A 22,131-nucleotide genomic window follows, 5' to 3' on the forward strand; every position below is an offset into this window, starting at 1 on the left:
ATCGTGTCTTTCTTCTAGTAGCACTTTCTCTTAAGAAGTTGGCAGGGAAGGGGAGTGAGGAGAATGACCAGGGCGTGGTGCTCTCAGAAGTGCAGTCCGGGCAGGGCTGCATGAAATGGCTGTAGCTGGGGCACAGCATTAAATGACATTGATTCACGTAGTGAGAAAGAGATTCTCTTTTCAGTGTGCTGGATTGTATCTGGGAGAAAGTCTCCGTGTGCCCCTATTTTTTTCATTTTGTTTCTGTTCTTGCCTGTAGTCTGGCTGGTATTTAAACCTCTGTGCTCTCTGGGGCCTGGTCTTGGTTGGTCCTGGGCTTTTCTGTGCCCAGTCAAGTAATTTCTGGCTCTGGAGACACGTGTGGTGGGCAGGAGTCAGACCCCCGGCCCTGACCATCCCCTTGAGGAGAATGTGTTCCACCTGCTTGTCCGTTCTTGGATTTGGTACTTTTAAAGCGTGCGTCCATGCGGTGTCCCTTTGAGGCCGGGATTTCTCCTGGCGTGTCACCCAGTCTGCGGGTGATGTAGCGCTGGCGCCTGGTCCCCATCGTGGGTGCAGACACGTGACTCGATCACGAGGCGGAGAGGGAGGGCATGAGTGTTTTGTTACCTGGTAGTCAGTACATGATGGAAACTGGAAAAAATGGGACCATTTGGAGGTACAGAGAACTTTCATTTCCCTCGAGTGTTTCCTGCCAGCCCTCTCTCAACCAAGAACCAGGTGGAAGAAAGGAGGAAACACCAGGGAGAGTAATGCCTTCAACAGGTCTTAACGGTGTGACGTCGGTGTGCATGTAAATGTGTATCTCGTGCACACATTCCATATACTATGTACATGCGTTTATGTAGATACATAATATACATGTCTGTATATTATATGAAGACACATGAACGTTTTATTTTAAGCTGGTATATCCATGTGCAGAAACATATACAGAAAAAAAGAGAACATTGGGGACAGCTATATTTATGAGGGAAGTTTATTTTGCAGTGATTTAGAGTATTTTATTTGGAAGTTTTTAGCCTTTCAAAGTAAATTACTTTCACAAAATATAAATTTCTGACTCTGGACAAACCAGATAGCTACCCAGAATTTCTTACTGTCATACCCCGTGAAAGGAGAACCAGTACCGTATGGCACTGGTTACACTTGTGGTTTTCTTTATATTGCTGATGTCTTTAAATGTGATGGTTCAGACTTCCACTGTGTCAGGAAAACAATCACTTTTTGGTGGGAGTGGTTCACGGTGATACTAGTTTCGGTACGAATGGGCTGGATTGTTTTGATCACCATCTTCAGTAGAGGATCTTAAAGCACCCATTACGAATAACAGATAATTGTATATGCCTTGTATACAAACAGAACTCATGCTAATTCCTGAGTAACATCCATTAAAATACAGGCCCAAAGACGGCAGAACTATTTCTTTTGTCCACGATAACGTCCCCGGCACTTAGATTTAGGTAGTATTGGGCACTTAGGAAGTATTCAGTAAACATTAAATGAATATATATATGAATTGATGAGTGGAATCTGATGGTAGGCTTGGTTCTAAGACCTCTTTGGACTTTCTGTTATATGGTTTTCAAATACTTTTTGCCTCTTCAGACTGATTGATAGGATCGTGAGAAAGGTTCCATATTGAACATGTTTGTTCTATTTTTACTTCTTTGTGGTAACAGGACTGCACGTGCAAAGTAATGAGTGATTCTTTTTAGGAGGGTGTGGTAGCTTACTGTAACCTGCTCTACACAAAAAGTGGTGAGAAGCGGAATGGTTGAAACTTTGGAAAGGGTAAATGAGAGTTTAAAATGTTTACATATTTTTAGAATTCTGGGTCATTAAGGATAGACTCCGAGGGACCTATTGGCATGTAAGGGTCTTCAGTTTTCTAGAGATGAAGACTGAGACATATCTGTTACTTTCTGACTGACAGACAACAGCGGTGGATGAAGGCTTCTCCAGTTAGGTGATGAATGTGCTTCTAGCAAACCAAGGACCTCCCCCTAAATTAAGAGAAAATTGAGATACATATTCCCTAGTAGTGAAAAATGCATTTGTTCAAATCCCTTCATTCCAGTTGTTTAAGTTCCTAAAAGATCATTTAAAAATCAGGGTATCTGATTTTTAGATTAGTAATAATTTAATGTTTATTATACACCAAGCACTGATCTAAGTGCCTTATATTTAATCCTCCAAGTGCCTTACCCCCGACTTAGGAGGAAGAAGTACTGTTGTTAGAAAAGAGGGAACTGACCCAAAGAGGTTGTCAGCTCAGTGCTGGGGGTGACCCTGGTCCCCTCCTGATGACTGTGCTCTGAGGCACAGAATTTCCTGACTCTCAGGGAGAACTGGACAGGACCTTCCAGGAGGAGCAAAGACACACCATGTGATGGAGGGAACTCGGGTGAAAAGTCAGAGGAACATGGCCCAGGTTCCAACACCACAAGCTCATGGACACCTCCAGTGACTTATTGATGCTTCCTCAGCTTCAATTTCCTCATTTTTAAATAAGGTTTCTAATGATTCATAAGGAGAACATCAACTTTTTGTCACCATCAGATGGATTTAAAAAGAAGTTTCTAGGCCATTCAACACTACTACGATTTTTTAAAAATAAAAATAAATGTGGGCATAGAACTTAAAATATCTAAGATTGACAAACAGCAAATAACTGTCTCTAAGGCTGGTAGGACTGAAGGTAAAAAAGGTTGTGCACAATGTAAATTAAATTAAAACTGGACCCTCCCCTCAAGGGTCTGAAGATTTTGCCGAATGAAGCAGAGTAAATACCCATGTGTTTATAGGCAACATGAATTAACAGGGAATACATTTTTAAAACTTCTGTCAAATTTAGATTGATACCACTTTATTTACAATCATCGTTTAAAAATTTGAAATTTTTCTTTTAAAACAGTCTCAGAGGTACAATAAAGTTGCAGGTACACTATGAAGAACAATTCTTCTTCTGTATCATTTGCAAATAAATTGTCAACATTATGCTTGATAGTCCCTCAATACTTTAGTGTGTATTTCCTACAATGTAGCACACACGTAACCACAATGCAACCAGCACCATCATGAAATTGACATTGACGTACTGCTGTCCTCTAACCCTCAGATCCCAGTGCTTTTCTGGTTGTTCCAATAATGTCCTTTGTAGGTAGGACATCCTTGGAGTCTTATTGTGCTTTATATCTTCTTTTCCTTGGGCACTTGCCTCTTTTGGATTTACATTATTGTTATGTGTGCATATGTCTTATCTTTCAACTTAACTATAAATTCCTTATCAGTAGGATTTTCATATTCCATGTTTAGCATTATGGCTTATATATAATATTCATAATAATTACTAATTAATTAAAGAATGACCTGAAAATTGTACTATTTTTGCTCTTAGTGTGGTTTTATCAATGAAAGAGATTAAAATGGTGACTATCACTATTTCAAATGCTGTACTTTTTAGAAAGATCACTGTTAAAAGTAATGTTGCTTTCTTTTTTTTTTTTTTTTTAAGGTTAAAGCAGGTTTATTTAGAGAGATACACATTCCAAAGACAGAATGTGGTCTGTCTCAGAAAGTGAGAGTGGCCTCACATACACCTTTAAATAGAGTACATTATTCCATGTATATATATCAATTTCATCAAGTTTGCTAATCATGTATTTAAAGTCTCTGTCGTTACTGATATTTTTTATGAGCAGTTGGGGAAGGTTTGTTAAAGTCTCACATTACAAATACGGATTCTTCAAGTCTACATTTAGTCAAATTTGGCTCTACATTTTGTGAAGTTTGACTATTAGACAAATAGAGATTTAGGATTCATATCTTCCTGTTGGATTGACAGCTCAGTCATGATGGATTCATATCTTCCTGTTGGATTGAAAGCTTAATCATGATGATGCATTTTGTCTTCATCTCTAATGTTTATAGCCTTAAAGTGTCTGAGTAGTATAGCTATATCATCTTTCGTTTTATGCAAATGTTTGTTTCTATAGTATAACATTACTTCCCTTATATGTTTTATTTGGGTTTAATAATTTTTGTTTCCTATTTAAAACATTACCATATATTAGCTTGTGTCTTATCCATTTAACTATTAAAGATTGTTCCCTTAGAGATTAAAATCATTCCTGATTTATCACAGTCTTACACAAATAATTCTTAACCACTTCCTTAATAATACCAGAATATTTCACATTCCTATTTCTACAGGAATGATAGAACCTAAGAATACTTTAGCACTACGTATTTCTTTCACCTTTGACTTTTATTGTCATACTGCTTGATTCTACATATATTGCAAATCCCCCCCAAATTTTTTTTAACATCTTTATTGAAGAATAATTGCTTTACAATGGTGTGTTAGTTTCTGCTTTATAACAAAGTGAATCAGCTATACATATATTTATAACTCCTCCCTCTTGCTTCTCCCTCCCACCCTCCCTATCCCACCCCTCTAGGAGGTCACAAAGAACTAAGCTGATCTCCCTGTGCTTTGCGGCTGCTTCCCACTAGCTATCTATTTTATATTTGGTAGTATTTATAAGTCCATGCCACTCTCTCACTTCGTCCCAACATACCCTTCCCCCTACCCGTATCCTCAAGTGCATTCTCTAGGTCTGCATCTTTATTCCTGTCCTGCCTTTAGGTTCTTCAGAACCATTCTTTTTTTTTTTTTTTTTTTTTTTACATTCCATATATATGTGTTAGCATACGGTATTTGTTTTTCTCTTTCTGATTTACCTCACTCTGTATGACAGACTCTAGGTCCATCCACCTCACTACAAAAAACTCAATTTAATTTCTTTTTGTGGCTGATTAATATTCCATTGTATATATTTGCCACATCTTCTTTATCCATTCATCTGTCAATGGACACTTAGGTTGCTTCCATGTCCTGGCTATTGTAAATAGAGCTGCAATGAACATTGTGGTACATGACTCTTTTAGAACTATGATTTTCTCAGGGTATATGCCCAGTAGTGGGATTGCTGTGTCATATGGTAGTTCTATTTTAAGATTTTTTAAGGAACCTCCATACTGTTCTTCATAGTGGCTGTATCAATTTACATTCCCACCAGCAGTGCAGGAGGGTTCCCTTTTCTCCACATCCTCTCCAGCATTTATTGTTTGTAGATTTTTGATGGCCATTCTGACAGGTGTGAGGTGATACCTCACTGTAGTTTTGATTTGCATTTCCCTAATGATTAGTGATGCTGAGCATCCTTTCATGTGTTTGCTGGCCATCTGTATATCTTCTTTGGAGAAATGTCTATTTAGGTCTTCTGCCCATTTTTGGATTGGGTTGTTTGTTATTTTGATATTGAGCTGCATGAGCTGCTTGTAAATTTTAGAGGTTAATATTTTGTCAGTTGCTTCGTTTGTAAATATCTTCTCCCATTCTGAGGGTTGTCTTTGCGTCTTCTTTATGGTCTCCTTTGCTGTGCAAAAGCTTTTAAGTTTCATTAGGTCCCATTTGTTTATTTTTGTTTTTATTTCCATTTCTCTAGGAGGTGGGTCAAAAAGGATCGTGCTGTGATTTATGTCATGGAGTGTTCTGCCTATGTTTTCCTCTAAGAGTTTTATAGTGTCTGGCCTTACATTTAGGTCATTAATCCATTTTGAGTTTATATCTGTGTATGGTGTTAGGGAGTGTTCTAATTTCATTCTGTTACATGTAGCTGTCCAGTTTTCCCAGCACCATATATTGAAGAGGCTGTCTTTTCTCCATTGTATATTCTTGCCTCCTTTATCAAAAATAAGGTGACCATATGTGCGTGGGTTTCTCTCTGGGCCTTCTATCCTGTTCTATTGATGTATATTTCTGTTTTTGTGCCTTTACCATACTGTCTTGATTACTGTAGTTTTGTAGTATAGTCTGAAGTCAGGGAGCCTGATTCCTCCAGCTCCGTTTTTCTTTCTCAAGATTGCATTGGCTAATTGGGGTCTTTTGTGATTCTATACAAATTGTGAAATTTTTTGTTCTGGTTCTGTGAAAAATGCCAGTGGTAGTTTGATAGGGATTGCACTGAATCTGTAGATGATTGCTTTGGGTAGTATAGTCATTTTCACAATGTTGTTTCTTCCAGTCAAAGAACATGGTATATCTCTCCATCTATTTTTATCATCTTTAATTTCTTTCATCAATGTCTTATAGCTTTCTGCATACAGGTCTTTTGTCTCCTTAGGTAGGTATATTCCTAGGTATTTTATTCTTTTTGTTGCAATGGTAAATGGGAGTGTTTCCTTAATTTCTCTTTCAGATTTTTCATCATTAGTGTATACGAATGGAAGAGATTTCTGTGCATTAATTTTGTATCCTGCTACTTTACCAAATTCGTTGATTAGCTCTAGTAGTTTTCTGGTAGCATCTTTAGGATTCTCTCTGTATAGTATCATGTCATCTGTAAAGAGTGACAGCTTTACTTCTTCTTTTCTGATTTGGATTCCTCTTATTTCTTTTTCTTCTCTGATTGCTGAGGCTAAAACTTCCAAAACTGTGTTGAATAATAGTGGTGAGAGTGGGCAACCTTGTCTTGTTCCTGATCTTAGTGGAAATGGTTTCAGTTTCTCACCATTGAGAATGATGTTGGCTGTGGGTTTGTCATATATGGCCTTTATTATGTTGAGGTAAGCTCCCTCTATGCCTACTTTTTGGAGGGTTTTTATCATAAATGGGTGTTGAATTTTGTCAAAAGCTTTTTTCTGCATCTATTGAGATGATCATATGGTTTTTCTCCTTCGATTTGTTAATATGGTTTATCACATTGATTGATTTGTGTATATTGAAGAATCCTTGCATTCGTGGAATAAACCCCACTTGATCATGGTGTATGATCCTTTTAATGTGTTGTTGGATTCTGTTAGCTAGTATTTTGAGGATTTTTGCATCTATGTTCATCAGTGATATTGGCCTGTAGTTTTCTTTGATGGTGACTTAGTAGAATGAGTTTGGGAGTGTTCCTCTCTCTGCTGTATTTTGGAAGAGTTTGGGAAGGATAGGTGTTAGCTCTTCTCTAAATGTTTGGTAGAATTCACCTGTGAAGCCGTCTGGTCCTGGACTTATTTTTGTTGGAAGATTTTTAATCACAGTCTCAATTTCAGTGCTTGTGCTTGGTCTGTTTATATTTTCTGTTTCTTCCTGCTTCCGTCTCAGAAGGTTGTGCTTTTCAAAGAATTTCTCCATTTCTTCCAGATTGTCCACTTTGTTGGCATATAGTTGCTTGTAGGAATCTCTCATGATCCTTTGTATTTCTGCAGTGTCCATTGTTACTTCTCCTTTTTCATTTCTAGTTCTATTGATTTGAGTCTTCTCCCTCTTTTCTTGGTGAGTCTGGCTAATGGTTTGTCAATTTTGTTTATCTTCTCAAAGAACCAGCTTTTAGTTTTATTGATCTTTGCTATTGTTTCCTTAATTTCTTTTTCTTTTATTTCTTCTTTGATCTTTATGATTTCTTTCATTCTGCTAACTTTGGGGATTTTTTGTTCTTCTTTCTCTAATTGCTTTAGGTGTAAGGTTAGGTTGTTTATTTGAGATGTTTCTTGTTTCTTTAGGTAGGCTTGTATAGCTCTAAACTTCCCTCTTAGAACTGCTTTTGCTGCATCCCATAGGTTTTGGGTCGTCGTGTTTTCATTGTCATTTTTTTCTAGGTATTTTTTGATTTCCTCTTTGATTTCTTCAGTGATCTCTTGGTTATTTAGTTGTGTATTGTTTAGCCTCCATGTGTTTGTATTTTTTACAGATATTTTCCTGTAATTGATATCTAGTCTAATAGCGTTGTGGTCTGAAAAGATACTTGATATGATTTCAGTTTTCTTAAATTTACCAAGGCTTGATTTGTGACCCAAGATATGATCTATCCTGAAGAATGTTCCATGAGGACTTGAGAAGAAAGTGTATTCTGTTGTTTTTGGATGGAATGTCCTATAAATATCAATTAAGTCCATCTTGTTTAATGTATCATTTACAGCTTGTGTTTCCTTATTTATTTTCATTTTGGATGATCTGTCCATTGGTGAAATTGAGGTGCCAAAGTCACCTACTATGATTGTGTTAGTGCTGATTTCTCCTTTTATGGCTGTTAGTATTTGCCTTATGTATTGAGGTGCTCCTATGTTGGGTGCATAAACATTTACAATTGTTATAAATTGTATATATTTATAAAATTTATAAATATTGCTCCCTTGATCATTATGTAGTGTCCTTCTTTGTCTCTTGTAATAGTCTTTATTTTAAATTCTATTTTTTCTGATATGAGAATTGCTATTCCAGCTCTCTTTTGATTTCCATTTGCATGGAATATCTTTTTCCAGCCCCTCACTTTCAGTCTGTATGTGTCCGTAAGTCTGAAGTGGTTCTCTTTTAGACAGGATATATACTGGTCTTGTTTTTGTATCCATTCAACCAGTCTCTGTCTTTTGGTTGGAGCATTTAATCCATTTACATTTAAGGTAGTTATTGATATGTATATTCCTTTTACCATTTTCTTAATTGTTTTGGGCTTGTTATTGTAGGTCTTTTCCTTCTCTTGTGTTTCCTGCCTAGAGAAGTTCCTTTAGCATTGTTGTAAAGCTGGTTTGGTGCTGCTGAATTCTCTTAACTTTTGCTTGTCTGTAAAGGTTTTAATTGTTCCATCAAATCTGAATGAGATCTTTGCTGGGTAATCTTGGTTGTAGGTTTTTCCCTTTCATCTCTTTAAATATATCCTGCCACTCCCTTCTGGCCTGCAGAGTTTCTACTGAAAGATCAGCTGTTAACCTTATGGGGATTCCCTTGTATGTTATTTGTTGTTACTCCCTTGCTGCTTTTAATATGTTTTCTTTGTATTTATTTTTTGATAGTTCGATTAATATGTGTCTTGGCGTGTTTCTCCTTGGATTTATCTTGTATGGGACTCTCTGTGCTTCCTGGAATTGATTAACTATTTCCTTTCCTATATTAGGGAAGTTTTCCACTATAATGTCTTCAAATATTTTCTCAGTCCCTTTCTTTTTCTCTTCTTCTTCTGGGACCCCTATAATTCGAATGTTGGTGCATTTAATGTTGTCCCAAAGATCTCTGAGACTGTCCTCAATTCTTTTCATTCTTTTTTCTTTATTCTGCTCTGCAGTAGTTATTTCTACTATTTTATCTTCCAGGTCACGTATCCATTCTTCTGCCTCAGTTATTCTGCTATTGATTCCTTCTAGAGAATTTTTAATTTCATTTATTGTGTTGTTCTTCACTGTTTGTTTGGTTTTTAGTTCTTCTACGTCCTTGTTAAACGTTTCTTGAATTTTCTCCATTCTATTTCCAAGATTTTGGATCATCTTTACTCTCATTACTCTTCATTCTTTTTCAGGTAGACTGCCTATTTCATCTTCATTTGTTTTGTCTGGTGGGTTTTTACCTTGCTCCTTCATCTGGTGTGTATTTCTCTGTTTGCTTAACTTACTGTGTTTGGGATCTCCGTTTTGCAGGCTGCAGGTTCATAGTTCCCATTGTTTTTGGTGTCTGCTCCCAGTGGCTAAGGTTGGTTCAGTTGGTTATGTAGGCTTCCTGGTGGAGGGGACTGGTGCCTGTGTTCTGGTGGTCTGGATACAGACTGTGAGAAAGAGGAATGAAGGGGGATCCCAAGGAATTTGGCCTGGGCAATAGAGTTGCCATTCCGGGATACATCGAAGTGGTTTGGTGAAGGATGAGAAATAAAAAACATGTCTTGGTCCTGTTAGGTTTGAGTTGTCTACTCATTCATTCAAAAGGATATAGGAGTTAGTTGCTTCAGGGCAGAAAGTGGGTTGTCAGGCCCTGGGGTTGGCCGTGCTATCAGTGGGGGTCCAATCAGGGGATAGAAGCCTTAGGGTAAAGTAAACAAGGAAACTTATTATAATGAATGGTTAACCTGTGCTTGGAGAGTAGAAGGATGTGAAGACGGCTCTAGGACCCAAGCGAGGAGAGACTTGGGGGGAGACCTTCTCCCTGGACTAGGTGTGTCTGCAGCGCCCTGGTTTGCCCAGACCACACCTTGTCCCCATTCTCTGGGCGAGTGGAAAACAAACTTAGGGCATCAGGTGAGCCACAGCTTGTGGCCAGGCATGCTGGCATCAGGATGCCCCATGGGCAGAGCCCAGAGCCTGCTGCGTCCATGCTGAGAGAGCCCAGGAAACAGAGCTCAGGGCCCAGGTGAGCCGTGGCTGGTGCGGGTGCACAGTGCCTCGTGTCCACATGGGGAGTGAAGAGGTCACGGGGCCTCAGCCAGGACAGCAAAGCTCCAAGGGGCTCTATGTGCTCTGGTTTATGGCTGCAGTCATGGCTGGCCAGAGGACCCCCAACCCATGTCCTCACACACCCACACTGTGGATCACCTGTGCAGCAGGTGGGGAGGAAAAGTCCAACACCCGCACACCAGAAACCCCCTTTCCTCCTGCCGTGTGCCTCCAGCACCCCCTACTGATAAAGCGTAACATTGTGTTCACCACGGTGAAGGGCACAGTGCTGAGGCCCGTCCACTATGTCAATGGGGTCAGTGGGGTAAGCTGAGGGCCCAGAGCCAATAGTTGGTGTGGACAGTAGGGAGGTTTGTTCTTATTTGGCATGTAATTCCTAGATCACGTGTCACTCCATAGGACATGAGTCTTGCTCATATGAAAGTGCCTCTGGAAGGAAAAACTGATGTGTGCACTTGGGTCTGGCTTGGGACCTCCTTGGAAATCTTTGAAACCTTTATTGTGTTGATATAACTGTAATTACTCATTTCAGGTCTGAAATCTTGTTTGAAAGGTATCTAAATAGAGTCTTAATTTTGCCTTAATAGTTTAATAATGGTATTCAAAGGGATATTTAAGTTTTATCAAGAATAAATAGACTACTGTCTATTTAATTAATAACAAAATATATTAAATATATGAGGAGTAAACTTTTTATTACCAATTACTTTACTTTTTATTTTTTTCCTTTTTGTTTTTTATTGATGTATAGTTGAGATATTTGTTTCAGGTGTACAAAGGAACACTCTTACTTGGCATTCCACTGCTTATCCTTGAGAACAGTAAACATAGGCAGCCTGAATCCTTTGCTATAAATACATGCTTGCTTTTTCCAGATGCTTCTGTGTCATTGGACCGTGTAACTTCTGTGAAAGAGATGGACGCTTTTGTTACATGGCCTTGTTTAGAATATAATCTTTGTTCTCCCTGGTGGCATATGGTTGGCAGGGAGCTTTCTCTTCCAGATGTCAATGAATTTGGGGCAGTCTCCAAATCTAACCACAACATAAATTCAAAACCCACAAACCTGGGCTTCCCTGGTGACGCAGTGGTTAAGAATCTGCCTGCCAATGCAGGGGACACGGGTTTGAGCCCTGGTACAGGATGATCCCATATGCTGCGAAACAACTAAGCCCGTGCACCACAACTATGGAGCCTACGCTCTAGAGCCGGCGAGCCACAACTCCTGAGCCCATGTTCCTAGAGCCCATGCTCGATAACAAGAGAAGCCACCGCAATGAGAAGCCTGCACACTACAACAAGGAGTAGCCCCCACTCGCTGCATCTAGAGAAAGCCCATGTGCAGCAAAGAAGACCCAACACAGCCAAAAATAAATGTAAATAAAATAAATAAATTTATTTAAAAAAACCAAAAAAACCAAAAAAGCAATCCTGACGGCACAATACCTGTTTCCTGAGGAATTAAAACCTAGTGAATCAAGACAGCCTCTTCAATAAGTGGTGCTGGGAAAACTGGACAGCTACATGTAAAAGAATGAAATTAGGACACTCTCTAACATCATACACATAAATAAACTCATAATGGATTAAAGACCAAAATGTTAGAACACACACTATAAAGCTCTCAGAGGAAAACATAGGCAGAACACTCTATGACATAAATTACAGCAAGATCCTTTTTAACCCACCTCCTAGAGAAATGGAAATATAAACAAAAATAAACAAATGGGACCTAATGAAACTTAAAAGCTTTTGCACAGCAAAGGAAACCAAAAACAGAACGACAAGACAACCCTCAGAATGGGAGAAAATATTTGTAAATGAAGCAACAGACAAAGGATTAATCTCCAAAATATACAAGCAACTCATGCAGCTCAATATCAAATAAGCAAACAACCCAATCCAAAAGTGGGCAGAAGACCTAAATAGACATTTCTCCAAAGAAGATATTCAGATTGCCAACAAACACATGAAAGAAAGCTCAACATCACTAATCATTAGAGAAATGCAAATCAAAATTACAATGAGGTATCACCTGACACCAGTCAGAATGGCCATCATCAAAAAATCTACAAACAATAAATGCTGGAGAGGGTGTGGAGAAAAGGGAACCCTCCTGCACTGTTGGTGGGAATATAAATTGATACTGCTACTATGGAGAACAGTATAGAGTTTCCTTAAAAAACTAAAAATAGAACTACCATATGACCCAGCCATCCCACTACTGGGCATATACCCTGAGAAAACCATAATTCAAAGAGAGTCATGTACCACAATATTCATTGCAGCTCTATTTACAATAGCCAGGACATGGAAGCAACCTAAGTGTCCATTGACAGATGAATGGATAAAGAAGAGGTGGCACATATATACAATGGAATATTACTCAGCCATAAAAAGAAATGAAATTGAGTTATTTGTAATGAGGTGGATGGACCTCGAGTCTGTCATACAGAGTGAAGTAAGTCAGAAAGAGAAAAACAAATACTGTATGCTAACACGTATATATGGAATAAAAAAAAAAAAAAAAAAAGGTTCTGAAGAACCTAAGGGCAGGACAGGAATAAAAATGCAGATGTAAAGAATGGACTTGAGGACATGGGGAGAAGGAAGGGTAAGCTGGGACGAAGTGAGAGAGTGGCATGGACATATATATATTACCAAATGTAAAATAGATAGCTAGTGGGAAGCAGCCGCATAGCACAGGGAGATCAGCTTGGTGCTTTGCGTCCCCCTGGAGGGGTAGAATAGGGAGGGTGGGAGGGAGATGCAAGAAGGAGGAGATATGGGGATATATGTATACGTATAGCTGATTCACTTTGTTATAAAGCAGAAACTAACACACCTTTGTAAAGCAATTATACTCCAATAAAGATGTTAAAAAAAACCCAAAACAGCTAGCGAATCCACAGAGATACTAAATGCAGTGTATCCCATTGAGTTTTTAAAAGCAAAAATCTTTACAGTTAACTTTGGGTTTTTTACTACCATTAAGTTCTGAGGGTAAAATATCTTCAAAAGCAGTATGTAATATTTACAGTTGGTTAAATGTGTCTGTTGATTCTGATTCCTAGTGAACACTCCTCAGATGGCCCGGAGAGAAGTGATGGATGGGGATTGTGGGGATGGAGGAAAAGTTGAGGTAGATTCCTTATTTTTTCTTTAGTGAATCAAATATTTAATATCAATTCAGAAATGTGTCCATAAAAATGTCCTTGTATAACAGTTGAATTGTTTTTTTAAGATTCAGTTCCCTTTATCTCATAGTCAAGAAAAAAAAAAAAAATCTTAAATAGTAAGACAAAACCAAACCTTAGAAGTGAATCTTATTAGAAGTTCAGTCCAAGAAAAAACATTAAAAAGAAGGAGAAAAAAAATCCCCATCCATTTGTAATTAAACAGCTCTAATCCAATTAGAAGGAGAAAAAAAAGCAGGCAAGATAGCAAGAATTAGAGGTTTAACTTTACACTTCTGGAGATTGGATTTCACGGGCATAGTGGTAGTGATCTTTACTTACTGTCGTGGTTGACAGACCATAAACTTCAATCTGGAAAAGTAACCGGCACACTTTACAGGATGGAGCATCCTCAGAGGTGTTACCTTAGCGAAAATGAACTGGATTAGCTGCCTGTTCCTGTCACTTCCTAGAGGTCTTACTGGATTCATGTTTTTAGCAGCATTTAATCATTAGTTTCTTCAAACAAATGTGAGAGGATTACTGACTTTCCTCACAGAGCTGTTTGAAAACCATACTCTCATATTTCATTGCTTTTTGGGGTTGGTTCCTGGAATCCCTGTAGCTCATTTTCAACTATAAACGTGCTTAAGGTGAATTTCAGAATTAAAAAAGAAAAGCTTTAGGTCTTGAATCACTTACAGATTGATGCTATGGACTTCATAAAATCCAGAAATTATGTTTCTTTCCTGTTCATCTGGAATGTGACATTGCCTGCCACATCATAAAAGTATCGACTGAGTTTTCGATAACTGTGCTTCTCTTAGATAAACTGTCTCCAGTGAATTCCTGGGAAATGAAAGTTAGAATGATTAACACAACTTCACTGGAAATGAACGACACGGGAATGCTCACATACATTTTCCACCTTACTTTAAGATTAGATTTTAATTTGATTGCTGAAATCCAAGGGTGGACTCATTAGAGAACAGCTCTCCCAGCTGTTTGCCCTCCAGCCACTTGGCCTCTGCTTCTCAAAACCTCCTGGTCCCACCGCTAGAACAAGCACTGACAAAGCCACCTTCAGATGGGAAATTTCTACTCACCATCTCGTCCTAGTGAACATCACTGAACCTTTGTTCTCATCCCCTCCTTCCCCCTCTGTCATTCTTCCGGGTCGCAAACCCTCCTGTTATAAGCGCAGAGTGAACTCGCCTATGGAGCACTTAGCCTGGATGTTCCACACACATTCCCAGGATTTACTCTCATCCCCTCCATGGAACATTGTGGAACTTCTGTGTCTGCTTTTTTCCCTTAGTATCATATTCCCTTGGAACCCCCTAAGCACTACAAAGAAATATTTACCAAATGAATGCATTTATTTATGGTGAACATAACACTAGCTTTGACACGTTCTCTTAAACAGAATGTTTTTAAAAGCATTGAGGTTTTAATCATTACTTAAATGATGGCATATATTTTAAGGAGAAAGAGGAACTGTGGTCAGATGTTCCACACAGTTAATTTGGGGTCAGTTTTTACTTTTACATTTGAAATAAAGACTCTTGCTTTCTCGTTATCGGGACAGAAATCCAGGTCTCTGGAGCCACATCACAGAATCCGCTCCCCCACTTAAAGCACAGGAGGGGAGCTGCTTGGGTCGACCTCGCCAGCAGCGTCAAGGTCACTGGCTTCCTTGTGTATCTGTGAGGGGACTTAGAGAGGTTGTGCTCATGACTCTGTGGTGCTTCTTTCTTCTCCTGACCTCCTTTCTCCCACACACCCTCTCTTGTTTCAAATTACTAGACCCACTACTGATGTCAAGAAGTAATCCCTTGACATTTACTGCGTCGCTTCACGTTGCGACATTTGCTCTTCAGGCTCCGGTGTTACCACTTTCCTTTCCTTTCCTTTTGAGTCTCTTTATTTAGGGAGCTTCCTGCAGAAGGATGAGTCATCCCGGATGGGTACCCCTTAGACCAGGCTGTTAATTCTCAATCTTATCCATTCAGTGCTTCTTTTTCCTAACAAATATTTATGTTTCTGTTGACTGAAAAATATGCACAATCTAAAGGTTGAGAATTATGTTTTATTCGGCAGACTTACTGAGGACTTAAGCCTGGGATGCAGCCTCTCAGAAAACTCTGAGGGACTATTCCAAAGAGCTAAGGGAAGAGTCAAGATATACAGGAGAAAAAAACATGTAGTCGAACTTCAAAAGATTATTGCTAATCACAAAGACAGACATCTCAAGTTAGCGACCTCAGCACTATTCTGTGTATGGGCAGATGCAAGAGTCTGGGCTCATGGAAATCATTCCTTTGATGTGCACCTTAACTACCTAGGGCCAGTGTCCTTCTTTACTCCATCCTGAGTCCCCTCAGGGAGCACACGTGGGGATGGCTTGATGGCTGCAACATCCTTTGTTTACTGAAATGACAGCGACGTTCTTTGTCCACATTTCCTTTACCATCCTGAGAAGAAATTCATGGATAAAAAATTTTCTACATATATAACTTTAAAGATCTAATGTCTACACTCTAAAGTAGAAATAACAAAGTAATCTATAATATTATATGATGCTTGTAAATTATTGAACCAGAAGATACGACAGAGACCAATATTTGTCCTTTTATTTATAATCGCCTTGAATATAGCAGCTAAAATTACTTTTATCACCACTAATAGGATTTTCCAAAATGGTGAGCACTTGCTAAAGTTGAAGTAAGGTTTTTCTTAGATATGACTGGTAGCTCCATTTCTGGAAAGCTATGTATATTGTGCCTATTAAAATATAGTATTGAATATTTAATTAAATGTTTAAAATAATGTATATAGAAATAATAGTGTATATTAATACCTTGAAAAATAATTTATGCTTACACATTTTCTTTTCCAATTTATGCTCTTGTCTATAGTATGCTTCTAGGAAATGTGCTAGGTACCTATACGTGCCCAGCCTCCCCCAGCAAGGAGGATATACTTTTGTGGGGTAGGTACAATATGCATAAATTTTTAATAATCATAAAGTAATTCAAGTGTTAACATTCAACGAAATAATAGTTTAACACAATATATATCATAAGACACTTTAAGTCCTGTCTCCTAAAAAAGAGTAGACTATGAAGGCTGTTGGGTTTGGGGAGGGGAGATGTGGTATGTCTGTAGCTGGGAGCACAGGTACTGCTTGAAAGACAAGAATAGAGGGATGATTGCTGTGTTATGCCTTTGCCAGAGTTCACACTTCCCGGAGAAATTCTGGTCCAATTACAGACTATTCAGCTCTCCTAGGGGGAAGTCTCTCCTGACACACATACATTAAACCTTTCCCAGCAATTTTCCGTGATAGCAGGCAGGCATTAGAGAAATGATGCCGTTGGCTAGCAACCACGATGAATGTTTGTGCCAACCTGGTGCCATAAATCTTTGCTGTACTTTCTTTTATTATATATATATAATTTATTTACTTGTAAGTATATGTGATTTTATTTTTTTAACATCTTTATTGGAGGATAATTGCTTTACAATGGTGTGTTAATTTCTGCTTTATAACAAAGTGAATCAGTTTACGTATACATATATCCCCATATCTCCTCCCTCTTGCGTCTCCGTCCTTCCCACCCTCCCAATCCCACCCCTCTAGGTGGTCACAAAGCACCGAGCTGATCTCCCTGTGCTATGTGGCTTCTTCCCACTAGCTATCTGTTTTACATTTGGTAATGTATATATGTCTATGCCACTATCTCACTTCGTCCCAGCTTCCCCTTCCCTGTGTCCTCTAGTTCATTCTCTAGTAGGTCTGCATCTTTATTCCCGTCCTGCCCCTAGGTTATTCATGACTTTTTTTTTAGATTCCACATGTACGTGTTAGCATACGGTATTGTTTTTCTCTTTCTGACTTACTTCACTCTGTATGACAGACTCTAGGTCCCTCCACCTCACTACAAATAACTCAATTTCGTTTCTTTTTATGGCTGAGTAATATTCCATTGTATATACATGCCACATCTTCTTTATCCATTCATCTGTCAGTGGACACTTAGGTTGCTTCCATGTCCTGGCTATTGTAAATAGAGCTGCAATGAACATTGTGGTACATGACTCTTTTTGAATTATGGTTTTCTCAGGGGCTATACCTTCTTTAAATCCCTTTATTCTGCTGATGGTAGAGGAGTGTACTTAGACTAGGAATGTAATAGTTTTTGTAGACGAGTTGCAGGTTTGGCCTGTGAATGGTCATATAAGGTAGAGATATTTCAGTGGTAGCAAATGTTGATTGTTGTAGGTACCTGCTAAGAGCCTTGGTTACTCCAAAGCAGAGAACTGACTTGAAATTATTCATGAACAGGAATAGCATTGGATGGTTTTGACATTCTGCTTGAGGGGTGCATCATCTTTCCCTCCTTGTTGCCCATGATTGCAATAACTAACATTTAGCTCAGCGATTAATCAGTGAAAGGAGTAGTCAAATCTTTTCATAAGGATGTAAAATTCCTATCATTTTCCTTCACTGAACTTTGGGGAAAAAAAAGTGTCTCCTGCCATTCCAGTAAGCAAAGAATGTTGCCCATTGTCAAGCCATCAGCCACTGTGTCTGCCCCCTACATTAAGGGTGGAGAAAAATAGGACACTGGCCTCAGATAGCTGAGGTGCACATCAAAGGAATAATTTCAATGGGCCTAGATTCTGGCATCTTCCCATACACAGAAAAGCACTAACATCATTAACTTGAGATGTCTGTTTTTTTGTGATTAGCAGTAATGTTTTGACGTTCAACTATGTGTTTTTTTGTTTGTTTTTTCAGCAAAAAGCCCCTTACTTCTTTGGAACAGTTCCTCAGAGTATCTGAGAGGCTATATCCTGGGCTAGAGTCCTCAGTAAGGTCCTTGAATAAAACATAATCCTCAACTTTTAGGTTGTGTGGGGCTTTTTTTCAGCTGACATTTAGGAAGTTGAATGATTCCAGGTATATATTTGGCTCTGAAATCTTTATTTACTTACCAATATATGGTGATTTGCCAATATATGGTTAGGTGTTATCTCAGGTCCTCTGAAGAGCCATTCAGCCCTTGACATACAACTTGAGATTGCTATGTGTCTATGACCACCATTGCTATGTGTCCTTGACCATCATTTTGCAAATTCCCCTCCGCCCTTGACATTTAACGAAATTCCAGTTGTTTGTTTTACCTGGGAGGAAAGATCTGTTGGACTGTAGTATGTTAGTCTGTGGACTATATAAAGTATATCTCTTGAAAAGCTACTTTTCACGATTAGAGGAAATACAAGTCAACAAATAGTATAGAGACCACCCATAAAGTCTTGAATGTGTAATGTGTAAAAAGTATATTTTAAGTGGTCATTTAATAATACAGAAGCATTTCCCCTTGAAATTGCTGAGATGTCCCCAGTCCAACATAGAAAAGGATATTTCATTTATAATGTACCTAACATGCATGTTTTTTATTCAAATAAAATGAGAGGAACTAACCGTCAGATGGATGGTTGCCAAATCAGACGTTGGGGGTCAGGTACATAATTAAATAGTTACAGGCTAAGGTGACAAGTGCTGGGATAGAGTTCTGTGGAAAGAACAGGACAGTTGCTGAAGAGGTGACAGTTACTTGATTTGGGGAACCCTGGGTAATCTTCATAGAGAGGCAAGGTTTGGGGCTGTTTGCAGATGTTCTTATAAGCTTGAGAGTAGACATGAGGACTTTCCCAGCAGGTGGAGCAGAGTGATCTGGGGTGAGGAATTTTGTGTTGGAGGAAGGTAGCCCACAGGAGAGTTGGAATTGGATTTGGGAGGGGCTGAGACTGACAGGGATGGATGTGGCATTGAGATGGGAGAGGGGGAAGTCTGCTCCTGAGGTTTTTTCAGGGCTGATGAGCTAGGAAGTGTTGTCTAACTGGACGAGGGAGGGGAGAGACCAAAGTCGGCTTCTTTCCTGGGTGTCTGGACCAAGATTGGATATTCAAAGGAGGAACGTATTTGGGGGCATAAAAGAACAGATGAGCAGTGGGCTGTGTTGATTTTTTCTTTAATATTTTATTTTGAAATAACTGCAGATTCACAGGACACAGCATACATAGTACACAGAGGTCCTGTGTATCCTTCACCCCATTTTCCCCAGTGATAACATCTTACAAAAGTGTAGTACAGTGTTAAAATCTGGAAATTGACATTGGTATGACCCATAGACCTTTTTTCAATTTTGCTGGTTCCTCATGCGCTCCTATGTGTGTGTGTGCGTGCGTGCGTGCACATGCCTCTATGTGTGTGTAGTTCTGTACAGTTTTATCACATGTGTTGATTTGTGTAACCATTACTACAATCAAGATACAAAATTGTTGGGAATCCCCTGGTGGCCCAGTGGTTGGGAGTTGGCACTTTCACTGCCAGGGCCCAGGTTTGGTCCCTGGTTGGGGAACTAAGATCCCATAAGCCCTGCGGCACAGCCAAAAAAACATACAGAATTGTTCCACCTCTACAAAGACCCCTTTCCCCATTCTTAATCCCTGGCAGTCACTATTCTGTTTTCCATCTCTGTAATTTTGTCATTTTGAGTGTCATATAAATGGAATCATATAGGATGTAACCTGTAACCTTTTGATATTGGCTTATTTTCACTCAGTATAATTCCTCTGAGATCCATCCAAGTGTTGAGTGTATCAAAAACTTATTTTTTTTCCATTGCTTAATAGTATTCCATGGTGTGAACACTCCAACATTTGTTTCCTACATTGAGGGACATTTGGGTTTTCAGGTTTTGGCTATTACAAATAAAACTCCTATGAATATTCATATACTTTAAGTTTTTGGTGTGGATATAAGCTTTCTCAGCTTTGCGATAAATGCCCGGCATATGTTAAATGTATATTTAGAATGTATTTTTAGGAAGCTGCCAAACTATTTTCCAGAACGTCCTCAGAAGCAATATGGGAGAGATCTAATTTTGCTGCATCCTTGGTACTGTCACCAACTTTTAAATTTTAGCTGTTGTAATAGACAGGTGTATTGTAATATCTCACTGTGATTTTAATTTGCATTTTCCTAATGGCAAATGATCATCTTTTCATGTGTTTGTCTTCTGTGTGTTCTCTTTGGTGAGGTCCACGTCTTTTGCCCATTTTCCAGTTAGATTGTAGGCTCACTGTCACCCCTCTGAGCCACCTCATTGTGCCTCGTTGCTGCTGGGGGTGGGAGAAGTACCAGCTGCCCCCCAGGCACCGGGGCGGAGGTCGGGGAAGAAGGTCACTGAGTAGCATTGCCTCCTGCCAACCAGCTTTACCGCATTGCTGCCAGGTCGGGGGACGTTCGCTTCTTCACTCGGCCACACTGATTCCGCGAGGGGTCAGTTTTTCTCTTGGTTTTTGGCTCGAGTAGGACAAGTATTAAGAATGAGGTTTTTTTCTGCCAGACGTTCTTTGTCTAGAGTTGGTCCTGCATCCAGGCCTCTCCAGCACCCCACTGGGGATGAAGGAGGAAAGAAAACCCGGGGAGCTTATGGCTTTCCTCAGGTTGTGAGGTTCCCGGCCAGTCAGCCTTCCCTGCATTTTTCATAGCATTCCTATGTTTGTTTGTGGTCTTAGTTCCAGGACTTTTAGTTGCACGAAGGACTGGCAAGGAATGGGATGTCCTCATCTTGGCCCCATGTTGGTCTTCAAGGCCCTGGGCCCCTTCAGTAGGCAACCTGGGGCTCAGTAGAACTTCTGTAAAAAAGACATCTGTGTCAGCCCCTTGACATCAGGAGACGATAGGTGAAGGCTTGGACCTTGGCACCGTGCTTACTAGTTGAGACCTAAGACTCAGCGTTCTCATCATACGATGGGGGTGATGCTGTTGGTGATAACGATGCCTGTCAGGGCTCTGTGAGGGCTACATGACATTGTACATGGAGAACACTTTGCAGGGTGCCTGACTGTTATTAAGGGCTCAATAAATAGGAGCTCTTGTTTTATCTACAGGTAAAAGAGACTCTTGGCTCTAAGATCATTTTTGAGCTTAGTGAGAGAACAAAAGCCAGATCATGGGGATTCAAAAACCAAGCCCAAGATGAGAGAAGTCAGTTTGCCTCCGAGATTCTGAGCTGGAGAAGGAGAGGGAGGGCTGTGAAGGGCTCAGGGAGTGATGGGTGGGGGAGAAGGGAGTTTGAGGCTCAAGTAGGAAAGAAAGGGCTGAGGGGAAGGGTGAGTGGAGAGAAGGAGAGATAAGCAGGTCAGTTACAGGAAGAGGAAGGTTGCTGCTGATGCTGGATCAATAGCACAGGAATAAAGAAAAGAAAACTCCTGGAGACCAGGCACAATCTCCCCTCAACCACCATCCAGCACAGAACCGGCTGCCTGGCTGCTGTCATTGACGTCACCAGACATTGTGACCTTGACTTCTCCAAAGTCAGACACCCACTGTTTCAAGGCCTGGTAGTTACTGTTTCTATTGCAGAAAGGAGAGAAAAGATGAGATTGAATGAGGAGATAGGACGTTAGGAAGAAATGAGTGACTTTGGAGTAATTTATATATAATAAACTCCATGCGTTTGTGATTATTTCATCAGATATTTATTAAACGTCTGCTTTATTTCAGGCATGTGCCCTGGTTGCAATGATGAAAACATTGACATTATCCTTGGGCTTATGGAGCTGTCTTTGTACTCTGGGAGCCATGCCTCCCAGACTCATTTCCAGTGGCGATGCCCAACGGGACTGTGTCCCCAGGAGGACCCAGGCTGGTGAGGAGGTGAAAGGC

General features: G+C 39.7%; 1 protein-coding gene across 1 annotated transcript in view; it reads left to right on the forward strand.

Annotated features, from left to right (window-relative positions):
* FMN2 (formin 2) overlaps window positions 1-22,131 on the forward strand; it is a 336,742-nt gene that overhangs the window by 202,969 nt on the left and 111,642 nt on the right. The gene's annotated exons all lie outside the window — the stretch shown is intronic.

The sequence above is a fragment of the Balaenoptera musculus genome, chromosome 16 (assembly GCF_009873245.2).
Source record: "Balaenoptera musculus isolate JJ_BM4_2016_0621 chromosome 16, mBalMus1.pri.v3, whole genome shotgun sequence".
NCBI lineage: Eukaryota > Metazoa > Chordata > Mammalia > Artiodactyla > Balaenopteridae > Balaenoptera > Balaenoptera musculus.